Raw genomic sequence first — 25,331 nt, 5'->3', positions numbered from 1 at the left:
ACACAGAATTATCAGTTTTTTAATACAGAAGGATGTCTCCTTTAAAATCCTATAAAAAGATGCTCCAGAATTTCCTATAACTGAGATGTCGGAAGGGCTGACAGGTCCTCCTTAAATTAGGTGGAAGACAAGGCATCAGTAATATAAAGTATATAAAGCCATTTTGGCTTGTTTTATGTGTAAATGATGCTTGTTACCGCGTCTGTATCTCTGTACATCACGGTGATAAAAACATGGCGTTTAATAGGCCGCGCTGCTTCCGTATTCCCACAAGCATTGAGCTCGGCTGTTGACCTCAATGACAGTTTCAGCACCAGCAGCGTCAGCCACCTCCGAGAGCGATGATACAGGCTATAAGCTTTAATGTGGAGACCGCCAGCACGCTTATAGTTTAGTGCTGCCGTCTATTATACAGCAGAGGGTATTAGACCAGTGTTTTCCTACAGAGATCTGTTATTATGTCACTTGTGTAATAGACGTTAAATTACAGAAATGAAGGAGAACTGTCATCATACTGTGATAACAGAAAAGAGACATTCCTGCTTGTGTAGGCGTGAAAGGCGTTTTATGTTGGGATATTAGACTATAGTGCATTACATGGGCACATGGTACATATGCAACTTAGTCCTATGCAAGTGACATGGGACTGAGCAACAATACCAAGAACAGCCACTAGGTAATGTATTGTGCCATCCTTGATAAGCACTGAAGGGACCATAAAGCCACGCACCTAGTGGACGTTCCAGTGGGGGTGGGACATGCTGCCGTCTCGGACAACAAAAAAAATTACCCCCCATTGTGAATGCCAGTGGCATCCTGTGGTACATAGAGGCCACTGTTTGTCCCATGAACCTTGGAACTTTGGCCAGGCTCAGTGGCAAAAAATGGAAATATTGGAAAGAGGCCGAAACCAGGTGCCACCCCTTCACTGGCCCACTGGGAAAAGCCCATTAATTACCTATCCTAAGGCCAGTCTATTAATTTCGTAGTTTAATTAAAACCTTTTGATTTCCAAGAAGCAATATATTCCCATTTTTCATTAGATATACCATACCATCACATACCATATTCAGAAATATTATTTGGTGTGGATTTCATAAGTCCCTATACTATACTTTTGTACACTGTGCCATCTCTGAATGGAGCCCCAGATTTACTCACAGTAGCCAAGATTGCCATTAGGTCTAACCCATCTATCCACTAGATAATGACCAAAGGGGCTGCCGGGACTCCACAGTAGGTTTGGGGACTATAAGTCCCTCTCAGCTGCCCAGTAGTGATTTGGGTTTCCAGGAAGGGCTGTCCTCATTTGGTCCAATGCAAATCAAACTGGACTTCCAGGGCAGCCCATCGTAAAAGTCCTATGCAGGGTAGCTGATCACCAGAGAAAATAGCCGTCATACCCCCAGTGATCAATTACGCCTTACCCTTAGCGTCATAACCCCAGTGATCAATTATTCCTTTCCGTTAATTACCGACAATTAATAAGTTTTGATTGTTGAAAGTCCAAAAACGGAACCCTAAAAGATCTCAAAGTTGAGCACTAGTACCTTAAATTCTGTTCATCTCTCTCCACAACGATCGTATACATTTTCTTAAAAGTTTGTATAATTTTTATGAACCCTTCCACTTTTTGCCCCAAAAGCCTTCTAAAAACAGAAAGAAAGGGGTACAATGATGGGTTGAGCACTTCAACCACTAGCTACTGTATTGGTGGGGCTACCAGCACCTGACTCATCCCCATTAAAATGTTTGATTTATTAATTTGACACTTTAGACCTCCACAGAGACAGTCTATCTTCAAGTACAGGCGTCTCACTCCTCGCTGTATTTACTTTCTAAATCCTATTTTCCAGTTTTTGTTCCATCGCCAACAGCAAAGTTTTCTCCGTGGATTAGATGGGAGCTAAGATAATGTTCTCTGGCTGAATCTCATCCTGGTGCACTATATTTAATCAGACATTTGTATTTTATTCACATTATGGTGTAATTAACAGGGTGTTAAAAAATCTGCAATAATCTGCACTCGTTACCCTGACCATACCGCGTTACGTCAGGCCCGAAACATCTGGGGTTAAACGAGTGCATTGCTACTGATTTACTGACGGTTCCCATAAAATCTCGCTGGCGGTTCTACTTTGCAGCGACTGCCAGGATACTTTGGTAAACAGGTCAGGCCTTTACTAAATGAGACTGCACAGTACGAGACTTCTGAATCGAATATGTTACATCCTGGATTTGCAGGTACTGAAATGTTACTATTTGGAAGTTTAAAAAAGCTGTCTCATATTAATGGAAACTCTTTTTTCATGGCACTTTGAACCAGAATTACAGTAGTCTTTTGCATTTTTGGAGTGAGGATTAATTTTTCCCTTGTGCTGTAGACCAATCAGCCTCCTCCATGATTTGTTGGACCTATGTCTTTATTCAGAATAACTGATCATGATGCATCCTTTCGTCCTTTTTTAGTTTCTTCCAAAAAGAAAGAAATTCTTGTGCTTTATTTTATTTGGAAACTTTGAAGAGTGAAGGTCGTGTAAAAGATGGTCAAAATGTAGACATTTTAGTCTTACCTTCAGGACTAGCCCAACCCAACTATAAATGCCCCTTTTGGACAGTGTTAGCATAAACCTTACCGCTTTTTTGGGCAAAATTATTTTTAAAGAAAATCTACCCTCAAAATCCATCATGATAAACCAGGGACACTTAGGCTATATTCATAAGAACGTATGGGGGACGTATATACGGCCGACGTATATACGGCCGATATACGTCCCCCATACACTCCTATGGGCGCACGGCACCCTACGGGGAGCGTACCGTTCCGTACCCGGGAAAAAGATAGGACCTGTCCTATCTTTTCCCGTAATACGGCGCCGTGCGCCATAGGTTGCTATGGAGAGTGGCGGGGGTGAGCTGCGCTCACCTCCTCCTCCTCTCCCCGTACACTGCCGTTGCCCGCTACGGTACGGTACGGGCGGGCAACGGCAGTGTGAATATAGCCTAACTCATAGATGCAGGCACCATGACTGTTGTAATCTTCTTATATTTGTTATTCATGGCCTCCTTCCTTCTAAACTCAACTTTTAAATTATGCTAATGAGTCTGAAGAACTCTTGCGAGTGTTACCAGAGTTCCTTCATGCTCCACTTGGTGTAAAGCTATTTATAAGGATCCCCAAAGCATAACTTTGGTTGGAGCCCCAGAAATACTTCATCTGCCCCTGTCTATAAATAACCCTGTAAATGCCCTGTTGTATCCATTTAGTGGACAAAAACAGCACAGCCGCGTATCTCATAACATTTTTAGTATTTTGAGATGAATAATGCTGCAGAAGGTCCCACATTTTGATAACATAATGCCCCCTCTTTTGTTGTAATGTTAGGGCAGAATGTGAACAATCAGAGACTAAAAAGACAATGTCCAAAAGTTCTAACTAACATCTTAACACCTAATCATTTTATAACTGATCCAGGTTGTGCTATTGTATTATTCTCTGCAATTTTTTACCTAGAAATCTAAGTGATAACCAATCCAGTCACCAGTAAAATTCCTTCATGAATTAATCTTTACTTTACCAGATACTCCCGGGTAATAATGACTACCAGAATTATTAAAACATGGACCGAAGAGGATAACTTTATTATGAGAAATAAGATTTTCTGGTCTGATGAGACAAAAAGAACATTTTGGTGTTACTTCTAAGCGGTATGTGTGGGGAAAACCAGGCGCTGCTCATCACCTGCCAAATACACTCCCAGCAGTGACACAGGGTGGTGGCAGCATCAGGCTATGGGGGGAGGGACAGGACCAATGGTTGTAATGGAAGGAAAGATGAATTCGGCCAAGTACAGAGACATCCTTGATGAAACCTCTTCCAGAGCTCTGGATCTCAGACTGGGCCAAAGGTTCAACTTCCAATAAGACAATGACCCTGAGCTCACAGCTAAAATAACAAAGCAGCGGCTTCAGAACATCTCTGTGACCGTTCCTGAATGGCACAGCCAGAGCCCGGACCTAAACCCAATGGATCATCTATGGAGGCACGTGAAAATGGCCTCCACCAATGTTCACTATCCAACCTGAGGGAACAGGAGAGGATCTGCAAGGAAGAGGCAGAGGATCCCCAAATCCAGGGGTGAGAAACTTGTTGCATCTTCCTAAGATGACCCATGGCTGTACTAGCTCTAAAGCTGCTTCTACTCAACACTGAGCAAAGGGACTGAATACTTAAGACCTGTGATATTTCATTTTTTCCTGTTTTAATAAATTAACAAAGATATCTACTGTGCACTGCCCTATGTTCATTTGGTGCAAAGGAAAGTCACAAAAACATCAATTGCAATACAACTGTGCCAAAACAGCGCCAAACATAGACAAAAAACAATGATGCATGACTCCCAATGTGTTTTAGAAGGTTATTCAGTTCTGATTGCGTGGTGAGAGGACACAAGTAAGAGAGGTAACGGGAGTCTGCAGAGTGTTCTACATTTTGCGAAATGCAAAAAGATGCTTTATTTAGTAGTAAAGGTTATCCGTAAATTACATTAAGGTGTTTTTTTATAAAAACTTAGCAGCATTGTAAATTTATGTTGCTCCTATTTCCAACACCACAGGAAATACTAGGGGAGGCCACTCAGCCAATCATTTGTAGTATCAGTAACCCGCCTCAACCACTGATTGGCTGAACGGCATCTCCTAGTGTTTACTGTGGGGACTGGAGACGCAGAGGAAGTACAGTGCAGTGGGAACCCGAAGCAGCACTACCAGTACAGTTTTATTAGCAATTCCCAGTAGGACTTCTTTTAGCATAGTTTTACACTCACCGGCCACTTTATTAGGTACACCTGTCCAACTGCTCGTTAACACTTAATTTCTAATCAGCCAATCACATGGCGGCAACTCAGTGCATTTAGGCATGTAGACATGTGGCATGGTTGTTGGTGCCAGAAGGGCTGGTCTGAGTATTTCAGAAACTGCTGATCTACTGGGATTTTCACGCACAACCATGTCTAGGGTTTACAGATAATGGTCCGAAAAAGAAAAAACATCCAGTGAGCGGCAGTTCTGTGGGCGGAAATGCCTTGTTGATGCCAGAGGTCAGAGGAGAATGGGCAGACTGGTTCTAGCTGATAGAAAGGCAACAGTGACTCGCCACCCGTTACAACCAAGGTAGGCAGAAGAGCATCTCTGAACGCACAGTACGTCGAACTTCGAGGCAGATGGGCTACAGCAACAAAAGAACACACCGGGTGCCACTCCTTTCAGCTAAGAACAGGAAACTGAGGCTACAATTTGCACAAGCTCATCGAAATTGGACAGTAGAAGATTGGAAAAACGTTGCCTGGTCTGATGAGTCTTGATTTCTGCTGCGACATTGGGATGGTAGGGTCAGAATTTGGCGTCAACAACATGAAAGCATGGATCCATCCTGCCTTGTATCAACGGTTCAGGCTGGTGGTGGTGGTGTCATGGTGTGGGGAATATTTTCTTGGCACTCTTTGGGCCCCTTGGTACCAATTGAGCATCGTTGCAACGCCACAGCCTACCTGAGTATTGTTGCTGACCATGTCCATCCCTTTATGAGCACAATGTACCCTGTAACATCTGATGGCTACTTTCAGCAGGATAATGCGCCATGTCATAAAGCTGGAATCATCTCAGACTGGTTTCTTGAACATGACAATGAGTTCACTGTACTCAAATGGCCTCCACAGTCACCAGATCTCAATCCAATAGAGCATCTTTGGGATGTGGTGGAACGGGAGATTCGCATCATGGATGTGCAGCCGACAAATCTGCGGCAACTGTGTGATGCCATCATGTCAATATGGATCAAAATCTCTGAGGAATGCTTCCAGCACCTTGTTGAATCTATGCCACGAAGAATTGAAGCAGTTCTGAAGGCAAAAGGGAGTCCAATCCGTTACTAGCATGGTGTACCTAATAAAGTGACCGGGGAGTGTATAGCACCAGAAAACCTCTTTTTGAAACAATGTGTGCCTACAGTCCCAATTTAGTCCCAATAAACAGCTATAAAGAGTCAAATCTTCCTACTGTGTATGTATGGTTGTATGCTATGTGCTGTAGCACAGGGACTATTGGAGTATAGAGATGTTTGATGGACAGTCCTGGGAGATACTGGAATATTCGTTGGTTTTACACAGTTTTTAGAAATGAATGGCAAGATATTTTTTATAAATATGAAAGAAGAGGAAATTTCTCATGAAGTGATTTATTTTTATCATCTAGTACAGGACAAGATAAAAGTTGATGATGCTCCTGTGGGAAAGACTACAGATCTATAAAAGTGAATATTATTTGCACTGCTCCTGTGCATTGTCGTGGTATATTTTTTACAAATAGGTTACGCACTCAAGTATAGACATTGGGGGAAATTTATCAGAAGTGTCTGAGAGAAAAACTGTTCTAATTGCCCAAAGCAACCAATCAGAGCTCAGCTTTCAATTTCCCGCATCTTCTTACAAAATTAAAACTGAACTCTGTATTCTGTTCTTGGACTCTTCTGGTACATCAGAGTGTAAAATCAGACAACATAGCACTGTAGTCTGTAACCATGGAAATGATTAGGTGTTAGGTATCACAGACAGTAGTGGATTTTAATATAGGCAGTTTGGGTGGTAGCCCGGGGCCCAAGCCTTCTAGGGGCCCATGGCCACCCAAACACCCACCAAATTTTGATGGCACTATATAAATAAAGATTATTATTATTATTGAAGGTTCTCCAAATGTCCTGAAACCGCAGATTGAAAGCAGGCTGAAGGGATGGATTGTCATTCCCCAAGAAGCTGATTCTAGTACCATATGTAGGAAGTAGGGACTATAGTATTCATACAGCCCAGGGGCCATGGTAATCTTAATCCGCCTCTGATTACAGATTCATCTACTCAAGGTGATCAACCATGTTTAGTTAGCACAGAAAAGGACAAGCAAATGGATATACCAGACACTGATTGAAACAGATATCATCATACCACCTAATGTCCCATTATTGTTGTTAACTGTGCCTAATTGGATGCCCAAAAACTGTGTTGTTGGTAACAGCAGTACATATTTGAAATCTATGCCAAAGATTTGTTTTCTACCTCTACAAACAGTGAACCCACCAATATCCTTACTCTCTTCGATTGAGTGTTTGCATCCGCCATGCAAGTAGTGTCTTCGCATCCGTGTCTTGCACTTTGACAAAGGAATGGAATATCAACTAGTGATCCCATACTGCTTACGGTAGATGAGGCAGTTAGGTAGGGACAGATGGAAAAAGGGTTTAATTTTAGGGCCCAATGTTTTTTTCTGTGTCATCTGTCCATTCTCAGATCCTACATTTAATATTGTCTGTGTCAGGAAAACGTATCCAATTTTCCAATATACTTTCTGCATCGATTCTTTGTGGTTTTCTAGAGCTCTGCTTGCTGTCAGTCAGTAAAAACTGGTTCCTGGTCATGCGATGCCACACAGCTGCACAACTTGTTATATACCTGCTCATGTGATACAGGTGCCGACGATGGGCGCGCAATGCCGTACAGGAGTGGTATGGTGCCGTGCGCCATATATCCCATGAAAAGGGGCGGGGGGAGGAGCGCTCACTCTCTCCTCCTCTCCCAGGCACCGACGTGTGCCCGTTGTGCGACAGTACAGCGGGCACACGTGTGTCTGAATGTAGCCTAAGAGTCACCTATTCACAACCTCAAACACTCACACTCCAAACTCCACTATGGTAAAGACCAAAGAGCTGTTGAAAGACACCAGAAACAAAATTGTAGACCTGCACCAGGTTGGGGCGACTGAATCAAAAATAGGCAGTAGATTGGTGTGAGGAGATCAACTGTGGTAGCAATAATTAGAAAATGGAAGAATATAGGACACTGATAATCTCTCTCGATCAGGGCTCCACACAAGATCTCACCCTGGGAGGTCAATGATCACAAGACCGGTGAGCAAAAATCCCAGAACTACACGGGGAGCAGGGCTAGTGAGTGACCTGCAGAAAGCTGGGACCAACGTAACAGCTACCAACAGCTACTACACCACCAGCTATTCTGTAGTGCCAGTACATATCTTGGCCTGTCTGAAGTTTGCTATGGACCATTTGGATGTTCGAGAAGAGTATTGGAAGAATGTTTTGTAGAAACACAACTCGTCTTATTTGGAGTTGCATCCAAAGAACACCAGACCTACCGTGAAGCATGCGGTGGGGGCAGTATCATGATGAGGGGCTGTTTCTCTGAAAAGGGACCAGGATGACTGATCCGTGTACATGAAAGAATGGATGGGGCCATGTATCCTGAAATTTTGAGTGCAAACCTCCAACCATCAGCAAGGGCTGTAAGATGAAACATGTCTTTCAGCATGACATTGATCCCAAGCACACCGCCAGGGCAATGAAGGAACAGCTTAATGAGAAGCATATCAAGGTCCTGGAGGGTCCTAGCCAATCTCCAGATCTTAGAACCCCATAGAAAACCTTTGGAGGGAGTTAAAAGTCTTTGTTGACCAGCGACAGCCCCAAAACATCACTGCTCTAGTAGAGATCTGCATGGAGGAATGGGACAAAACACCATGGTGTGTACCAACCTTGTGAAGACCTACAGAAAATGATTGAATTCTGTCATTGCCAACAAAGGAAATATAACAAAGTATTGAGATGAACATTTATTATTGACCAAATACATATTTTTCACCATAATTTGCAAATAATTATTTCAAAATCAGACAATGTGATTTTCTGGATGTCTTTTCTCATTTTGTCTCTCATAGTTGAGGTTCTTCCTATTATGTCAGTTACAGGCCCATCTTTCTTTTTACATGGGAGAACTTGCACAATTGGTGGCTGACTAAATACTTTTTTTACCCACTGTATTTTCTATATATATTAATAACACAATTTTGTTTTGGTAACAGAATACTTGGCCAGAGAACACTTTCTATTCTTATTTCATTTTATGTTATTATGTTGCTAATATTATGTTTTATTATTACCAATGCCACTGTAATAGACAAAAACAACCCTACAATTTTAACACCATTTTTACTGACGACCCAAACATTTACAAGAACAATAAAGAACGATGCATGAAACAGATCTATTATTCAATAAAGGTCAGAGCTTTAATGGATGATTTGCTATGTTATTGCTGACTGTGCATGTTTCAGGTTTTGCCACAGCTCATTTATCATGGTCTGCGGTCGTATAAAATATGTATTCTCCGGTCTCATAAATCAGGATCAGCATCATGTCTGAAGCATGTCACTTCCATCTGACTGACCAGCAATGGTTCTTTAACCAGGATTTAAAGTGCACCAATTCTTAACTTTGCATAGCTCTCTATATCACTTGTATACACAAGAGGTGGACCAGCACTGCCCAACAGTAACCACTGATCAAAACATGCCAAAATATATAATCAAAAGCCACAAAAAGAACAGAGGCATGAAAAATAGATCAAGCAAATAATATCTTTATTAATAGAAAAATACACCACAAAACATGCTTAAAAACCTTTAAAAATTGTGAACGAAGTCACAAATGAATGACATCCTCGGGAAAGTGCTCAACACATGATAATGTGCACTGTTCCCGGAACTCCAGCTCCCCCTACTGGCCACAATATAGTATACAACAATGTACAGCAATAAATATTATCAATGGTGAGCTAATCAAATCTTTGGACAAGTCCATACAAATGCAGGATAACAACAAAAAGAGGGGTGAAACACAATAATGGATGGACACACAATTCAAGGATCAGCACAGAACCATGTACAAATAAGAAAGTTGTATACCTAAATGCTCAGGCCATGAGAGCGGGGTGCTGGGGATAGATGCCCCACGCGTATCGCTACCTCGTGGTAGCTTCCTCAGGGGTAAAGATATCATCTATATCACTTGGACCTGTAAAACAACTTCTACAGATTGAGTATTAATAGTATAGGGGTTCAGAAAACCCCTCTAAGGCACTTGCACATGACCGTGGGGGTGCCAGGACTAAATCCCAGGCATAGCACATGGTCAGGTTGAGAAGGATGGGGGAGTGAGTGATCCTCGCCCCTCCTCTCTCTATTGAAAAATGAGCGGCAATAAATATGGTTCTCGCCCAGTTGTAGCCGCACGGGCACACGTCAGAGCCGTTTGGCCGTTCTTACAGCCAAAGATAGAGCAGGCTTTATCTTTTTTGTGGCCACGGCACAGTACGGTGAGCACATATTGTGCTTACCGTACCGAGCCCGGGCACCATAGAAAACTATGCAGGATGTATATGCGGCCGTCAATATACACGTCCCCAATACGTTAGTGTGCATGGACCCTTACATTGAGAAAATTCTCACCTTACCCATATTATATGCAGTTCCTTGGTCATGGTGAGGAAGGGGGTACGCAAAATGCGCATTTGGGTGCTGCGCCATTGACCAAGGAACTGCATTTAATATACGTAAGATGAGAATTTTCTCAATATTACTATGAGAACCATATTTTTGTCACTAATTGTATTATATACATGTATATTTTATATTAAATATATATATATTTTTTTTCTTTTTTATAAAACAGTTTTTATTATTTTTGACAACCAATAATGATTTACATATATGTACTTTGTGTCAAAGATTTCAAAGTATTTGCAACGGACAATGTACAGTTTAGTAGAATTAGGTGATAATATTCTTGCTACATCTCTATATTGTTAGATCTAACATCTCACATTTTATGGCTACAAAGTTGGCAATCACAAGATTTTGGACGGACAGTAGAAGTCCCAATATTGGGGATGTGATAGCACAAATGAACAGAACATATGCCTATGAAAAGGCAATATCCATACAAAACAACAAATATAGTTAATTCCATTCAATGTGGAACATATGGTCCAAAAGCACATACAGGCAGTCCCCCCCGGGTTACGTACAAGGTTCTATGGGGCATATTTATCATACGCTGGCGCCCTCCGCTCGGCCGTCCGCGCCCCCCCCCCCCTTCACGCCCCACTGGCGTGAAGGTGGCGGATCGGGGCAAATAATCGCAAGTGCTAGCAAGAGGCGCAGAGGTCCTGATAAATATGCCCCTATAGGTTTGTTCTTAAGTTGAATCTGTATGTAAGTCGGAACTGCATACTTTATAATTGTAACCCCAGCCAAATTTATTTTGGTCTCTGTGACAATTGGATTTTAAAAATGTTGGATTGTCATAAGAACCAGAATTAATTATAAATCTTAATTTCAGACACCTGTGATAACAGTTTTTGCTGTTTATTTTAGCCTAAGGCTAAAGTACAGTAAATTACCAACATCCAGAGGTCCGTTTGTAACTAGGGGTCGTCTGTAAGTCAGGGAGTAAGGGACCCCCTGTACTTCTCCAAATAAATACCTTCCATAATTCACAAGAAAAAATCAGCTCAAGGCCTCTTTGTTATCTTTGTTATCCTTTTTTCTTTTTGTTTGGTACCTCGATGTTTTATTTGCTTTTGACTGTTTTACCTGGGAAGATTTGTATAATACGAGTGATAATCACCTGTGTATAATACATGCACAAGCAGTTTCCTTAGAGGTTGAATCTTGTGGCAATTGCTTAATATATGGAACACATCAATAATTAAACAATTGTATTGTCTACCCTTTTATTATTCTATATTTGGAATAAAGGAATTTATTTTTATAGGATACAAGTATACTATTGTCGTTCTTGGACTATAAACACTAGTTTTTGAACGTGGTTGTTTAATAACAAATATAAGCTATCCTATGCTGGTTATCTGGTTGTTAATTATGCTTTTCAGTAGTTGCCTACTAGCTTGCCAAACTTCTGACGTTTTATGTTATAGGGCAGTGGTGGCGAACCTATGGCACTGGTGCCAGAGGTGGCACTCAAAGCCCTTTCTGTGGGCACCCAGGCCATCACCAGAGATGACTCCAGGTATCTTCCTACAGTCCCAGACAGCCCAGGACTTGCTGTGCACAGAGCTATATTAAAGTGACAGCTGTACCTGGGACTATTTTCTGCTTTATTGGTGTCCTCAGGGTGCTGGTATCAATGAAAGCTGTGACCGAGAAGGGAGTATAAATCACAAATTAAATTTCTGTGTTGGCACTTTGCGATAAATAGGCGGGTCTTTGTTGTAGTTTGGGCACTCGGCCTCTAAAAGGTTCGCCATCACTGTTATAGGGGTTCAGTTAGTAACCTGCTGCCTAGCTTATGCCCCTGACTTTTTTGGGGGATCCTGTCAGTAGCTTCTGCCTCTCCCTGGCATCTGACTGTTTCTTTTAGCTGGTCCTGTCAGTAGCTTCTGCCTCTCCCTGGCATCTGACTGTTTCTTTTAGCTGGTCCTGTCAGTAGCTTGTTGCTTAGCCCTTGCCTCTGACATTTCTGTTATAAGGTACTGTCAGTAGCATTTTTGTAGGGGTCCTGTCAGTGGCCTGCTGCCTAGCACAAGACTCTGACTTTTATGTTATAGGGCACCGGTCAGTATCATGCTGCCTAGCCCTTAACTCTGTCTGTTTATTTTACTTGGCGATGTCGGTAGCCTGTTGCTTATCCCAGACCTCTGATTGTATGGGGGTCTTGTTAATATCCTGTTTCCTAGCCCTTTCCTCTGACAGTTTCTCTTATAAGGTATGGTCAGTAGCTGGCTGACTAGCCCTGTCTCTGGCTCTTTCTGTTATAGGGATCCTGTCAGTAGCCGGCTGACTAGCTTATTCATTTGACTTTTTCATAGGTAACCTGTCAGTGGCCTGTTGACTAGCCCAAACCTCTGACATTTTCTGTTCCCAGGTCTCTGTCAGTTATCTGTTGCCTAGCACATGTTCTTGTCTCTTTCTGTTATAGGGGTTGTTCCAATTACTTTTTCTGTTGAGGGAGTCCTGTCAGCATCCTGCTGCCTTGCTTCTCACTTTTTCTGCTAGTGGTATCCCGTCAGTAGCCTGCTACCTAGCCCTTATTTCTGACTGTATCTGTCATAGGGGTCCTGTCAGTAGCCTGCTGTCTAGCCCCTACCTCTGGCTGTATCTTACATAGGGGTCCTGTCAGTAGCCTGCTGTCTAGCCCCTACCTCTGGCTGTATCTTACATAGGGGTCCTGTCAGTATCCTGCTGTCTAGCCCCTACCTCTGGCTGTATCTTCCATAGGGGTCATGTCAGTAGCCTGGTGTCTAGCCACTACCTCTGGCTGTATCTTACATAGGGGTCCTGTCAGTAGCCTGGTGTCTAGCCACTACCTCTGGCTGTATCTTACATAGGGGTCCTGTCAGTAGCCTGGTGTCTAGCCCCTACCTCTGGCTGTATCTTACATAGGGTTACTGTCAGTAGCATGCTGCCTAGCCCTTACCTCTGACTGTATCATTAATGGGGGTCCTGTCAGTAGCTTGATGCCTAGCCCTTACCTCTGATTGTATCAGTTATGGGGGTCCTGTCAGCAGCCTGCTGCCTAGCCCTTACCTCTGTTTCTTTTAAAGGGTTCTGGCAATTGTCCGCTGCCTTTGCCTTTTTGCTATTTTTCTGTTCCCTCAGTGACAGAGGATAAGTGTTCTGTATAAGAACTACCCAAATACTAGCAGTAAAATTACCTTTGTATTATCTAGAATGTAATTTATATGACATTTATATATTTGTTGGCCACAGGTGGTGCATATAATCTGTACAATACATTTACAAGTAAATATTAGATTACTGCTGACACGTCCAGGAGAACATGAGCCACACTTATATAGACCTAATAAAAAGCATCAGCTAAACTGGAGAGCCTTACTAGGCTAATTTTATATGATTTTACATGCACTTACAATGCCGTCATTGCACGCCAGGCTATAGGACGCCCTTGAAAATCACTTCAGTCCTAATTGTATATTGTAAAAAAAAAAATGGTAGTTTTTTTCTCTGGTCAACCCTATTGACATTAGTCAAGCTCACAGTAACATTACATCGCACAGAACAGATCCCACCAACATATAAGTGGATCAGCTGGTGTCTTGCTGCTGTGACTCACAACAATCATACAGAATATAAAGGAAGGTTTTCCATTCCCCTGCAGCGCCTCCAGAGGGTAAATGAAGTATTACAAAGCGCCCACTGAATATAAGGAGGTTGTCATGTAATGCACAAATGCGACACATCCCCAGGAGTAAGATATGCTGTTTGTAGCTGTTACCTGTTCTGACTTGTAGATCCCCAGAGGTGTAAGTTTTGAAACGAATGCAAATCTGTAATTGGAACCACCAATAATCAGAGTCATGTCACTGAGAGTGATGTCACACACCAATGTGGTGGTCAAAATGAACACAAGAAAAGGTAAAAGTACAGTGATAAGTCACAAATTGGTGTCACTTAATGGAGATAATATAAGCAGATAAGTTAACCATGAGCATAAGAGTGACCTATTAGTGACAAACTGGCTACTGGAAATGTAAGGGGAGACTTTTGTGTAGACTATAGAGAGTACTACACTAGACTGCGGTAGACTGTTGTATGAACTGAGGGATAGCACAACAAGTTAATGGGAAAGGCCACTATGAGTCTAGAAAAGAAGTCCCGGATTCGGCAGGACAGTCCCGGTTATTGGGTGCTGTCCCGCTGATGGAGGAGGACAGGAGGCCACTATATGGGGGCAGATGGAGGAGGACAGGAGGCCACTATATGGGGGCAAATGGAGGAGGACAGGAGGCCACTATACGAGGGAAGATGGAGGAAGACAGGAGGCCACTATACGAGGGAAGATGGAAGAATAAAAGAGGCCACTCTATAAGAGGAGATGTAGTTGGACAGAAGATAAAATTAAAGAGGGGTATTATATGATGCTGAGTTGCATTAGAAATTAGTATTATATGGGTCCTCAGTGGGCGGTTGACCACCATTAAGGTTGATATTATACTATGTTTGGTTTCTGAAAAAGGGAGGGACTTTTTGTCCCTCTTTCTCTAGCCTGAGAGGTATGACAGGCCTATGACCTGTATAGTTGGTACTAAGAACTGTCATCTGTTCTGCCATGCTGTGTGATTCCGCCAAGAGTAAGGCCTCTTCCACACTAGCGTTGCATTTCACATCAGGGTGCAATGCGTGAAAAACTGACGTTTTTGGCTGCGTTTTTGTTCCATTTTTCCTTGAAGTAATTAGCGTTTTTGCGTTTTTCACGCGCATGTTGTTAGCGGTTTTTTTGCGTTTTCGGCGCATTTTTCACGCGTGAGTCAATGGGAGAATCGAGCATTTTTCAAAGGGACCATGGTTTGGGATTAAAATGTGTTATTTAATTGAAAAATAATGTCTTCTGATAAGTTGCAAACATCTGCGATCTATTCTTCACTGTTCCCCGTGTATATTATCTCCCGACAAGTTAGCAGATGTGAAGAACAGTGAAGAATAGAATAAAAACAGTGAACACAGGATCATTTAAGAGAAAAACACAGTGCAGAACACAGTGCAGAATAGATTACAGATGTTCGGCACATCTGCTTACTTGTCGGGAGATACGCGCGGAACGGTGCGCCCAAAATAGCATGTGAAGAACAATATATATGTGTGTGAAGAACAAATTGCAGATGTTTAAATACATCTGCAATGTGTTCTTCACACATATATATTGTTCTTCACATGCTATTTTGGGCGCACCGTTCCGCGCGTATCTCCCGACAAGTAAGCAGATGTGCCGAACATCTGTAATCTATTCTGCACTGTGTTCTGCACTGTGTTTTTCTCTTAAATGATCCTGTGTTCACTGTGTTCACTGTTTTTATTCTATTCTTCACTGTTCTTCATTGTGTTTTTTTAATTAAATGATCGTTCTCGAGCAGGGGAAATACTGTTATTCTGGTCACCTAGCAACCCTTACGTTTAAAACGCATTGCACTCGCATTGCACTTGCAATGTTCGCGAGTGCAATGCGTTTTTGATACGTCCCCATAGACTTGAATGGGGCGTGAAAAACGGGCGTGAAACGCAAAAATAGAGCATGCTGCGATTTTGACGCACGTGCAAACGAACGCAAGCACGCGCGTGAAAAACAACGCTAATGAAGAAAGAGCCATTGAATACAATGGGACAGAGTGCAATGCAAGTTCTGCGCGTCAAATGCACGCACAGAACTCGCGCGTGAAAAACGCCAGTGTAGAAGGGGCTTAAAACCACCAAGAACGTTGCCTCTGTTTAGACAAGTGCCAAGCCCAATCTCCTAATTAGAAACCAACTATCTTGTCTACACCATACTTAAAGGGATTAACCACATAAAAGAAAGTTTACCAAGGTAAGTAGAATCCCCTAATACGGATGCCGTGGTAACCTTTGCCTTTATCCCCAAAGGAGTTGTGGGTCAAGTAACTGTCTGGCAGCTGCTTTCGGGACTTCTGTGATGTCCTGTATTCTGCGCTCTCTTTAGGGGGTCTGGTGGCAGTGTACTTATTATCAAATAGGGATGTCCTAGACGTGCTCCGCTGTTTAGAGGTGTTCATGGAGGGAATCCAATAATTTGCACATGGCCCTGCTCAACTGGAACGCAGGACGCAGGATGTCACAGGAAGTCCTGAAAGCAGCTACCAGTCAATCACATATCAATTCATTAATAACGGATTGTACTTACCCTGGTAAATGTTCTTGTAGGTGGCCAAAATCTTTAAATGGGGACGCAAATCATACCACTCATAACTAGAGATGATCGGACCTGATGATCGGGTTTGGCCACCAATCAAGCAATCAGTCAGGAGCCCGCACCAGTAACCAACCAATGGGTCCGGTCATCTCTACACATACCACCAATAATCTTGGTAAGAACAGACTCTCCTTACAAGAGGACAATTGCCGATGCAATCATAAGGAAATTCTGTTAATGTGCTCAATCTTTTGCCAGACTTCGATCTCAATAATACAGAATAAGAAATGGCGCTCAACACAACAACATATAGTACAAGACCCTGAGCCAGGGACTGTATACAAGTCTAAGTGTGTTATCTGAACCTGCGCTTGTAGTGCAGTCTAGAGTTAATGCAGTGAAGCAGGTGACATGAAGAAATGTTTGTAGATTTAGTGATGTGTGTAGACAGTTTGGAACATAATGTAATATGCAGGTGTTTAGTGGTGTGCATAGAAGTTTGGGTACAGTCAGTAGGGATGACAGCTGAATGATTGATCTATTTCATTTTATTTTCATTACCAGAGCTGGAATGTCAAATTGCAGGCAAAAAAGCATCACAACAACAAATAACTGGAAGTTACTCCAACAGATGAGCTCCGAACAGTGGAATACGGCAGAATCCTATAACCAGCCTGCCACGGGTACAGCCGATTGCACATACATGTGATCCAAATCCGAGATGGACCAAGGATTGGGAAACCTGCCCTCTCTTTTCCCAATCCTGCTCCATTATTCAGGCTTTTACAAAAAGCCAACTTTGGTTAGTCTCCACTTTTCATTACATACAAATTCCCTGGAACCAAAGACACACAAGACAAGACACATTGATATATCTCCCCTCAATGACCTTACCTGTCCATATCTCACACCATGTACATGAAACCCATGAGAAATAAATATGGGGGTGCTGAAAAGAGGAGAATTAAAGTGTAACTGTAAAGCTATAGTCATTTTACCAAATTATTATATGTGATTCCCCCTTTGAAAACAGACAGCAGGATGCCTATGATGCCCTTTTCTTTACAAAGTTAAGGCATTTTCTGTTCTGAAAGTGTTTGACAAAAATCTTTCTCACCAGAGGTGAAGTGGGTGGAGACTAATATGTGTCAGTCTATGCCCTCAAGCTGAGACCAGTTAGCTTGCCCACAGATCCCATGATGCCTTGTTTTGTCTCATAAAGTAATTTAGCATTAAATTCATTTAGTTTCCCACAAGTAATTCCACTGAACACTGCACATTGCACATACAGGATGTATATGGTGACCAGCCTGGCAGCTTCCATCACATGGGGGATCAGGGAACATGTACAGCACATACAGGATGTATGTGGTGACCAGCCTGGCAGCTTCCATCACAAGGAGAAGTACGGAACATGTAATAAGTGGTAGAAATCATTAGGACATGAAATCTATAGCCTGTACTGCGTGACCACTAAGGGTTAATAGCTTATCTGCACAAAGCTGATGTTGGGGGAGGGGAGCAACATGAGGTGCAGGGAGACAAAGAAAGTTCTGTAGAATCACACACTGGGATGGAGGGTCTGATAGGAAACAAGGAGATCTTGTACCTCACTATTATGTGCAGGAGACATCTCTGTCTTGGACCCATCCAGCTCTGCTACATACACTGTCACATGGCCTCCTCCCCTGTGAGCAGGGAGCAGCAGCTCCTCCCCTCCCATGAAACCGACTAAGAAACAAAGTGTAAATAAAGTACGAATTCCCAGGGAGAGGAAGCAGAGATTGCAGCTCTGAGGTAATCTGAGGAATATAGCAAAGAAACTACTGCATATAGGTAACAAAGATAATAGGCAAAGTTGTTTTACATCCCAAGAGCTATTGATTTGTGGAAAAATAAACCTTTACAGTTACTCTTTAAGTGCCCATGGGCCTTTAATATACACACATAGGGGAGTATTTATCAGAGAATCTGCGCCAGGACACTTTTGAACGTGCAGTCCACTTCAGACACAGATCATCAGAGTAAGGGCAGCATTTATTCATTCTATAGATCGACAGAGCAGCAACGGAAAAGCCCGAAAAGTTCAGAATATGCGATGCTTACAGAGCGGGCATCATAGATGGAAGGTAAGCTCAGCATCGCTTACAATGCATTTTATACTATGTTACAAACATCATTATCATAAGGTCATATACAACATATGTATACAAATGTTAATGGTTACACATCACAGTTTAGGACACTATATATATTTATATATATATATATATATATATATATATATATATATATATATATATATTAATTTGGGATATGTCTAACTTGACCCATTGAACCTCTTCCACTAACTGTATGTTGACATCTGATGGCATGAATTATATCCTCAGCCAGTCTCCAGCTGATCATTCTCATGGGGATGTTGTGATGGCATACCATTAGTCCCCTTGTTTATTTCCACCATGTCCACAATAGGGTTATTCTATACTTACATTTTCAGCTATAAGTACATATAATATTAGACTAACATATATCTCTCTATTTGACCATAAAACTATTGTGGACCTCCATTTACTCATTAGTTTTGGATACATAAATTTTAGGTTCTACCACATCTCATGACACTTCTATCCACCAAGCTCACATAACCACAATATCCGTTGTCAGAGCTTTTCTGAATTTGCTTCCTATGCTGTCATCTTTACAGAGAAACTCTCTTGAGTAAAAATACTTTTACTGAGATCCATTTATTGATTAGGAATGTTCTATCTTTCCTAAGAAATCAAGATGGCTGACTTACATGGCTTCTTCTTTCTAAACTATATTCTCTTACAGACACCCTGAAATAATCACTGCAATCGGCAACTTTTCATGTGTCTAGAGCCTTTTGATTTATCTGGCTGCATCCGGAGGGGCGGGGAGGGGGGCGGGGCAATCATTCACTGGTGCTCGAAATAGACCTGGCGTAGAATAGACGCTACGCAGCCATCTGCTGGATACGTTAAAAGGCTGGAGCCAATTGATGTATCTGGCTATGCCTGGAGGGACGGCGGGGCTATCATTCGCTGGCGCATAAGTGTCGGCATGAGACTGAATGAGCCTCAATGTTATCTAAAAGGTTAAAAAAAAGCAAATTTCAATGTATTCAATTACTTTGCACCACAATCTACATTAGACATTGGAGATAATTCTTACTAATGTATAACGGCACCAAAAAAACAATTCTTTAGAGATGTTATAACTATTTTAAGGGGACTACAATGCAAACACTGTGTTCCGGGTAATTCCAACTTCACAAAAGACAATATGGTAAAACACAATTTTTAAAAAAAATTCTACAAATGGGATATACTACCATTTAAACAGAACTGTGGTTTTAGGCTGCATTCAAGGGCGACTTTGAAAAGCAACGCAAATCCTGTGGGGGAGTGGCTTGCCCTGTCATCTATGCGTTTCCATTGAAACGCTTGCGATTGGGAACAAGCTCACAGGTTTTACATATAAACAATGGAAAATACACTCACCGGCCACTTTATTAGGTACACCATGCTAGTAACGGGTTGGACCCCCTTTTGCCTTCAGAACTGCCTCAATTCTTCGTGGCATAGATTCAATAAGGTGCTGGAAGCATTCCTCAGAGATTTTGGTCCATGTTGACATGATGGCATCACACAGTTGCTGCAGATTTGTCGGCTGCACATCCTTGATGCGAATCTCCCGTTCCACCGCATCCCAAAGATGCTCTATTGGATTGAGATCTGGTGACTGTGGAAGCCATTTGAGTCCAGTGACCTCATTGTCATGTTCAAGAAACCAGTCTGAGATGATTCCAGCTTTATGACATGGTGCATTATCCTGCTGAAAGTAGCCATCAGATGTTACAGGGTACATTGTGGTCAAAAAGGGATGGACATGGTCAGCAACAATACTCAGGTAGGCTGTGGCGTTGCAACGATGCTCAATTGGTACCAAGGGGCCCAAAGAGTGCCAAGAAAATATTCCCCACACCATGACACCACCACCACCAGCCTGAACCGTTGATACAAGGCAGGATGGATACATGCTTTCATGTTCTTGCATTCATCCGAATGTCGCAGCAGAAATCGAGACCAGTCAATGTTTTTCCAATCTTCTACTGTCCAATTTCGATGAGCTTGTGCAAATTGTAGCCTCAGTTTCCTGTTCTTAGCTGAAAGGAGTGGCACCCGGTTTGGTCTTCTGCTGCTGTAGCCCATCTGCCTCAAAGTTCGATGTACTGTGCGTTCAGAGATGCTCTTCTGCCTACCTTGGTTGTAACGGGTGGCGATTTGAGTCACTGTTGCCTTTCTATCAGCTCTAACCAGTCTGCCCATTCTCCTCTGACCTCTGGCATGAACAAGGCATTTCCACCCACAGAACTGCCGCTCACTGGATGTTTTTCCTTTTTCGGACCATTCTCTGTAAACCCTAGAGATGGTTGTGCGTGAAAATCCCAGTAGATCAGCAGTTTCTGAAATACTCAGACCAGCCCTTCTGGCACCAACAACCATGCCACGTTCAAAGGCACTCAAATCACCTTTCTTCCCCATACTGATGCTCGGTTTGAACTGCAGGAGATTGTCTTGACCATGTCTACATGCCTAAATGCACTGAGTTGCCGCCATGTGATTGGCTGATTAGAAATTAAGTGTTAACGAGCAGTTGGACAGGTGTACCTAATAAAGTGGCCGGTGAGTGTATGTGGTGCTTGTTAATGATCGTAAGCGCTTAAGTAGAAATGCATGTAGACCCTCCCACGTAACACTTTTGTTGCATTTTAAAACGTAAAACAAACGCTGCACGTACTACTGCCACCAGCTTCTGGATTGGGCTGATTATTTTGTTATTTTAGGACACCATTAGAAAGTCGATGAAAATTATGCATTTCTCTTAGACTTCTTAAATCATTAAACTGAAAATGAACAATTAGCAGACACACCTAAGCGGAGACGCAAATGAAACTAAATTGAATCATGGAACATTAACAGGCTGATATCCATAATAATTAACATCAATTGAAAAAAGATTAATTACAACATTAGGCTCTAGAACTTCTTATAATCGCTTAAGCAAAAACCTTTAGCAATGTGATTAACTGTGTAACCAGCACGAAGAGAAATACAAATGAAAACATTAACTAAACAATAAAAGAACTGGCAAACAATTACATTGTGGCTGACAATTAAAATAGATGGAAGCGGAGATGTAATAAAGAAGATGAACGCTTTCACTCAAATGGCTTTCAAGACCGTAAATAATTAAAATAAAATTTGGAGTAATATAAAAATGACATTTTACAAGCTTGGAAATAATAATCTTCAGACCAATTTAAGATCAATTTTTCTATTGTTTGCCAAACAGGCCTTGTCATAAAATTATCATTAAAGGGGCATTCTTTCATCTTTCTGTTAGTGTGTTCTATGCTTAGTGTCAGAATGGGACAGGGATACCAGCAATGAGTCAGGGGTGCGTCTCAGAATACCACAGACTTCCCGTAGACAGGGTCGCTAGATTGTAGTCACAGATAACAGCTGTGATCTAAAGGAAATCTGCTAGCTCATGGATCGCATATCAACTAAACATGTGTAATTGTAGGGGGGCATCCTCTAGTCTAGAGGAGAGGCAGTTCTACCATCACCATAGACATCCTTTACACCAAGAGGAGAAGCAGCTCTACCATTAACATAGATGGGGGCATCATCTACTCCTAGAGAAAAGGCAATTCCACCATCGCCATAGACAAGGACATCCTCTAACCTAGAGGAGAAGCATTTCTACCATCGCTATATACAGGGGGCATCCTCTACACCTAGAGGAGAGGTGGTCATACCATCACCATAGACAGGGGGCATCCTCTACACCTAGAGGAGAGGCGGTTCTACCATCATCATAGACAGGGGCATCCTCTACCCGTAGAGGAGAGTTGGTTCTACCATCGCCATAGACAGGGGGCATCCTCTACACCTAGAGGAGAGGAGATTCTACCATCGCCATAGACAGGGGGCAACCTCTACACCTAGAGGAGAGGTGGTTCTACCATCACCATAGACAGGGGGCATCCTCTACACCTAGAGAAGAGGAGGTTCTACCATCACCATAGACAGGGGGCATCCTCTACACCTAGAGGAGAGATGGTTATACCATCACCATAGACAGGGGCATCCTCTACACCTAGAGGAGAGGTGGATCTACCATCACCATAGACAGGGAGGATCCTCTACACCTAGAGGAGAGGCGGTTCTACCATCACCATAGACAGGAGGCATCCTCTACACCTAGAGGAGGTTGTACCATCACCATAGACAGGGGCATCCTCTACACCTAGAGGAGAGGAGGTTCTACCATCACCATAGACAGGGGGCATCCTCTACACCTAGACGAGAGGAGGTTCTACCATCACCATAGACAAGGGGCATCCTCTACACCTAGAGGAGAGAAGGTACTACCATCACCATAGACAGGGGACCCCCTCTACACCTAGAGGAGAGGAGGTTCTACCATCACCATAGACAGGGGGGCATCATCTACACCTAGAGGAGAGGAGGTTCTACCATCACCATAGACAGGGGGCAACCTCTACACCTAGAGGAGAGGAGGTTCTACCATCACCATAGACAGGGGACATCCTCTACACCTAGAGGAGAAGTGGTTCTACCATCACCATAGACTGGGGGCATCCTCTACACCTAGAGGAGAGGTGGTTCTATCATCACCATAGACAGGGGGCATCCTCTACACCTAGAGGAGAGGAGGTTCTACCATCACCATAGACAGGGGACCCCCTCTACACCTAGAGGAGAGGAGGTTCTACCATCACCATAGACAGGGGGGCATCATCTACACCTAGAGGAGAGGAGGTTCTACCATCACCATAGACAGGGGGCATCCTCTACACCTAGAGGAGAGGCGGTTATACCATCACCATAGACAGGGGCATCCTCTACACCTAGAGGAGAGGTGGTTCTACCATCACCATAGACAGGGGGCATCCTCTACACCTAGAGGAGAGGTGGTTCTACCATCACCATAGATACAACAGGAGATGGACGGCACTCTGCAGGTATGCGGTGCTCCGGGTACGGCCTGGGCCTCAGTATCAGTAGCAAAGAAGATCCCGGCACTCGCAAAATAAATGCAAATCGTGTTTTAATAGTAAGATAAACTTACAGCATGATGTGCAGGGACACAAAAACAGGAACGCGTTTTCGGCTCGATACACGAGCCTTTGTCAACCACATTGTATAGTTAAACATCACACACTTAAATACAAAGTTGCGATCTAAACCCCGCTCACTGACGTCACATCCTACCGGAAACGGGATCTCCGTGGTGTGACGTAGTGGCTTCAGGTATTCTCCTCGTTCTGATTGCGTTTCTAGAAGGAGAGATTAGGAACAAGAATCAAAGTGTTAATGCATCGTTATCATGTCAAAATTGAAAAATAGAACAAAGATAGAGTTAGTGTAACCTAAGAACATCTCAAATGAAACTCTCACAGTACTATGAAAAATCTCTTAAATCGTAATCGCGATTTAACCCTTGTGGTTCCAAGGTCCCCAAGGTATGTATCCAATAGGCCTCGCGGCGACGAAGAAGAACCTTAATATTGCCACCTCTACGGGGAACTTGGACCTGTTCGATCACTTGGAACCTGAGCAGGGAGATAGAGTGTTTCCTTTCGTGGAAGTGGTAAGGAATGGGCAATAATCTATTATTGCACCTAATGGTTGACTTGTGTTTATTGATGCGGGATTTCACGGGTTGCATCGTTTCCCCTATGTATAGGTATCCGCAAGGACACTTTATGGAGTAAATTACATTGTGGGAGTTACATGTAAAAAATCCCTGTATCTTAAAGGGCTGCCCGGTATGGGGATGATGTAATGTATCACCGCGAAGAATATTCGAACATTCAGAACAGCTGGATTCCATCTCATCCAGCCTATTCACCCTAGTGCTCTCATCTGACACTATTCTATGGACTCTTTGGAACTGGGAATTAGGGACAGATTTTTTTGTGGCATAAGGATGATTGCTGCGGTAGTGTAAAACACTATTCCTATCTGTATCTTTCCTATATAAGTCCGTACCTAGAGTCCCATCGGTCCTTTTGTATACCACTGTATCCAAGAAGCTGATGTTCACTTCGTTATAGGTCATAGTGAACTGAAGTTCACCACGTATCGAATTGAGATATTGTAAAAAGATCTCCAGGGTCTCATGTGGCCCCGCCCATACGCAAAACACATCGTCAATAAAGCGACGCCAAATTTTAACATGTCTTGAAAAAAGAGGATGTGTGTATACGTATTCCTCTTCAAAGGTTGCCATATAACAGTTTGCGTAGGGCGGGGCCACATTGGACCCCATTGCTGTCCCTCTCTTCTGCAGATAGTAGTTATCCTCTACGAGGAAATAATTTTCAGAGAGGACAATTTCCAGTAGTTCCAACAAAAAGGATCTTACTTCTACAGAAATGGATGCATCACGGTCCAACATTTTACCGACTGCTTCAATTCCCAGCTTATGTTCAATTGATGTATACAAGCTGACTACATCTATTGTAACCAATAGGTCGGTAGGTGTGATATCATCCAAACGTTTAATTACATCAAGAAAAGATGTTGTGTCTAAAAGAAAAGAGGTAGTCTCCTTCACGTAAGGTGTCAGAATCTTTTCTAGCACTTTAGCAGGGGGTGTCAATACAGAGTTAGTGGAGGCCACAATCGGT

At 42.7% G+C, this 25,331-nt stretch overlaps 1 protein-coding gene and 1 long non-coding RNA gene across 3 annotated transcripts in view; one reads left to right on the top strand and one right to left on the bottom strand.

The window, feature by feature from the left end:
- Nucleotides 1–25,331, bottom strand: part of SGCG (sarcoglycan gamma) — a 145,092-nt gene that overhangs the window by 50,002 nt on the left and 69,759 nt on the right. The window lies entirely within an intron of this gene.
- LOC140117507 (uncharacterized) overlaps nucleotides 1–25,331 on the top strand; it is a 31,406-nt gene that overhangs the window by 820 nt on the left and 5,255 nt on the right. Inside the window, exons 2-3 of the long non-coding RNA XR_011853032.1 lie at nucleotides 17,147–17,265; nucleotides 18,635–18,711. This is a non-coding gene — a long non-coding RNA (uncharacterized lncRNA). The remainder of the gene's footprint in view (nucleotides 1–17,146; nucleotides 17,266–18,634; nucleotides 18,712–25,331) is intronic.

This window comes from Engystomops pustulosus, chromosome 2 (assembly GCF_040894005.1).
Source record: "Engystomops pustulosus chromosome 2, aEngPut4.maternal, whole genome shotgun sequence".
NCBI classification, from domain to species: domain Eukaryota; kingdom Metazoa; phylum Chordata; class Amphibia; order Anura; family Leptodactylidae; genus Engystomops; species Engystomops pustulosus.
This window is presented reverse-complemented; position numbering and strand designations above follow the sequence as displayed.